This window comes from Thermobia domestica, unplaced genomic scaffold (genome assembly GCF_964235325.1).
Source record: "Thermobia domestica unplaced genomic scaffold, izTheDome1.hap1.1 HAP1_SCAFFOLD_826, whole genome shotgun sequence".
Taxonomy (NCBI): Eukaryota; Metazoa; Arthropoda; class Insecta; order Zygentoma; family Lepismatidae; genus Thermobia; species Thermobia domestica.
Window position 1 is genome coordinate 78,589 of NW_027656536.1, and position 3,603 is coordinate 82,191.

A 3,603-nucleotide genomic window follows, 5' to 3' on the forward strand; every position below is an offset into this window, starting at 1 on the left:
GGTATAAGTATGCGACGTAAATCTAAAGATTTCATTTCATTTCCCTTTTCTGCTCATACTGCTGATTATGCGCGATTATGCCAACATCCAACTCCGCGGATAATCGTGCGATTACTGTATATACAACTAATACAGATACGTAATTACATTATCAGTTACAGTATCGGTTTTTATTTACTAATTTGCCTCACTTTATTTGCATCCCTGCAGTAAATAATTCTTATCGATAATAGTTAAAATGTATATTACATTTTAGTGCTTCACGACTGAATGATCATCTGCCTTACGTTATCTCGCAGCTGAAGAGGATGCTACACTGAAAACTACCTTGCGTTATAAAGGGTAAGTGAAACATATCTTAAAAATATCTTTCATACATTTCATTGTGTACATTAAAGAATGTAAGTTTGCCTTTTTCCTGTAATCAATACTTAATAAAGGATTTATTTTTATTTATTTATATACAATTTCATACGTGGTTCGTGATAGTAAACTCGATAGGACATAGTGGCACTATGAACATCCGAATCACTCATCATTCGAACATTCAAATATTTATTCGAATATTAGTATATTCCAAGTAATGTTAACGACGTTAATATGCTTGCCTTTATAGTTAATAATGTCAATTCTTACTTAAAACATACTTCCTTAACAGGACATTGAAGAAAAGGTAGTTGCCAACGGCCATACCATGCTGAATATACCGGTTCTCGTCCGATCACCGAAGTCAAGCAGCATCGGGCTGGTCAGTACTTGGATGGGTGACCGCCTGGGAACACCAGGTGCTGTTGGCATCTCTTTTTCAAATTTCATTATCCTTCAAGTACGAAAATACTAGAAACATTAATTTTATAGTACTTTCAAGAGATAATTTATCAACATTATTTCATAGCGATTAATCGATATTCTAAGCGTTATACCCACTATTTCTTACACTAACAGCCTGTTTATTTGCACGGCACATTAAAATAACCTGATTTCCGATCCGTGTGCACCTACTACTATACTAACACGGAATGTATTACCACTTTTTAAAAGTAAATTATTATGACTAAGTGTAGATCTCCGGCGAGTAAATGCCTTTCGTATACAAGCACGACACATCTCCGCTATGTGCTTTACTTTTTTACTAACAGCATATAGAAATTGGATTTCAAGGTGTTTCTACATAACAGAATGAAGCAAATTCGTGATTTAACTCTTTCGAATAATGTGTTGGTCCTGACAAGGACCGTTTGAAATGAAAAATCTTGAAGAAGATTTTTACTTAGAGCTTGTGTACTTGGTAACAGCCTTCGTACCCTCACTTACAGCGTGCTTGGCAAGTTCACCAGGCAAAAGAAGGCGCACAGCTGTTTGGATTTCCCGGCTGGTGATAGTGACCGCTTATTGTAATGGGCCAAACGAGAGCTTCAGCAGCAATACGCTCGAAGATGTCATTAACAAAGCTGTTCATGATACTCATAGCTTTGCTAGATATGCCAGTGTCAGGATGCACTTGCTTCAAAACTTTGTAGATGTAAATGGCATAGCTCTCCTTCCTCCTCCTCTTCTTCTTCTTATCTCCCTTGGAGATATTCTTTTGGGCTTTACCAGCCTTCTTTGCAGCCTTTCCGCTAGTTTTTGGTGGCATGATGACTCACTCGTTCAGCAAAATTAGATGTGTCCGCCGATTTATCGACTTCATTTAAATTACAGTACGTGTTTCAATTCGCGCCAACTGCCTTGCTTTTCATTTGATGCACTCGGGTGCACGCTTGAAGTAGTAACAAAACTGACTTGATTCATGGAGGCCGCAATTTTTCCTCTCATCTTATTACGAAAGAATATTGAACAATGTCTGGTCGCGGCAAAGGTGGAAAAGTCAAGGGAAAGAGCAAGTCCCGCTCCAGCAGGGCTGGCCTTCAATTCCCAGTAGGCAGAATCCATCGTCTTTTGCGAAAGGGTAACTATGCCGAACGAGTTGGTGCTGGCGCTCCCGTGTATTTGCTGCAGTCATGGAATACCTGGCAGCTGAAGTTCTTGAGTTGGCAGGCAACGCTGCTCGTGACAACAAGAAGACTAGGATTATTCCACGTCATCTGCAGTTAGCTATCCGTAACGACGAGGAATTAAACAAGTTGTTGTCTGGAGTTACAATCGCTCAGGGTGGTGTTTTGCCCAACATTCAAGCTGTACTTCTGCCCAAGAAAACTGAGAAGAAGGCATAAATGTAAGACCTATATCTCATACAAATCGGCCCTTATGAGGGCCACAAACCCTTTATAGAGGAGATTTACGATTGAAATGAATTGTTTTCGATATACAGACTCATCAAAAGTGTCTGAGATAGTTGCTTAGTGTCATTCGAAATTCTCGCTGCTATTCGATTAATTAGTATGTGTAGTCGTCGATCGTAATTGAAGCCCATAGGAAGTCACACTATCTTTAGAATACTCCAAACAGCGATGTGCTTAGTTCCCACTACATTATTAATTATAAGATCATTACCTTTTGTATTGTCGCTAGCTACATTTTTTTGATATTTGCGTACATCGGGCTCATATTACCCAGAGGACAGGACAGTCGAGCCCAGATTCTCAGCAATGGAAGAAAACCTCATACCACATATTCTCATGTACTTCATGCTAGACAAAGGAATTTCCAACATTCTTAAAGCACTCATGTTTCTCTCTTGCGTTGGCTTGGCTGAAATTACTCTGTTCAATATGTTCTCGACATTTATTATTGTTCATTACTATGCCCCAATGACATCATGAACAGAGCGGATCAAAAACTTTCCTAAATTTCTTTTGCAACATAGTAATGACATTAAATGCACACTTAAGTACGATTTATTCTTTGCAAGGTCGATATTCATATTTGTGTGATATGTGTTATATGTATATGGTTTGTAATACGCAACTACTCTTATTCTCTGATCTCAGAACTCATTTGCTACTGTGCCCAACGAGCGAGCCTAGGTTTCTTGTAACTACTGCCTTTCTTTAGTAAATAATGTGAAGTATACAATGCATTAACCTACATCTCATATTTGTATTACTCTTTATTTTACTAACCCGCTACGAAGTGTCATTAATTTACATGTAAATCACAATAGACACTACCGCAAAAGAAAAAAATCGAACCCAAGACCACGTAAACAAGATAAAGGACAAGATTCAGGTTTCTAACGCATTATTCGCCCCTCACAGCACAGTATAGAAGTTGTATAAGCCTCTATACGTACATCCTACTGTCAGAACAGAAATTCCGACTTGCGTTTCGCATCTCTCATGCTCGCTACTTCCAACAAATCGCCAATTTCCAACCAGAACCCCTTCTCCAGCATTAATACTGCTACATATGAATACGTATACATGAACGTACATAATGTAAAAAAAACGTATGATTTTCTCAAATTAATCTCTCTACGTCTGTAATTTTGTGTGCATCAAAAGGCTTTAATGTAGTTACACGAATTCTTATAATCTAACAGAAAATCGCACAAAGTAAATCTTTCCCTTTATATAAATTTGTTGGCTCTGAAAAGAGCCGTTTATGCCAATTTTATATCCAAAATAGGAGGAACCCCAACTTAACCTCCGAAACCGTACAGGG

General features: G+C 38.2%; 1 non-coding gene across 1 annotated transcript; it reads left to right on the forward strand.

Moving 5' to 3' along the window:
- The first annotated feature begins 679 nt into the window (after positions 1 to 679).
- Positions 680 to 797, forward strand: LOC145677393 (5S ribosomal RNA). Its single transcript, XR_014129809.1, has one exon. It is a non-coding gene; the product is annotated as a 5S ribosomal RNA (ribosomal RNA).
- The last annotated feature ends 2,806 nt before the right edge of the window (positions 798 to 3,603 follow it).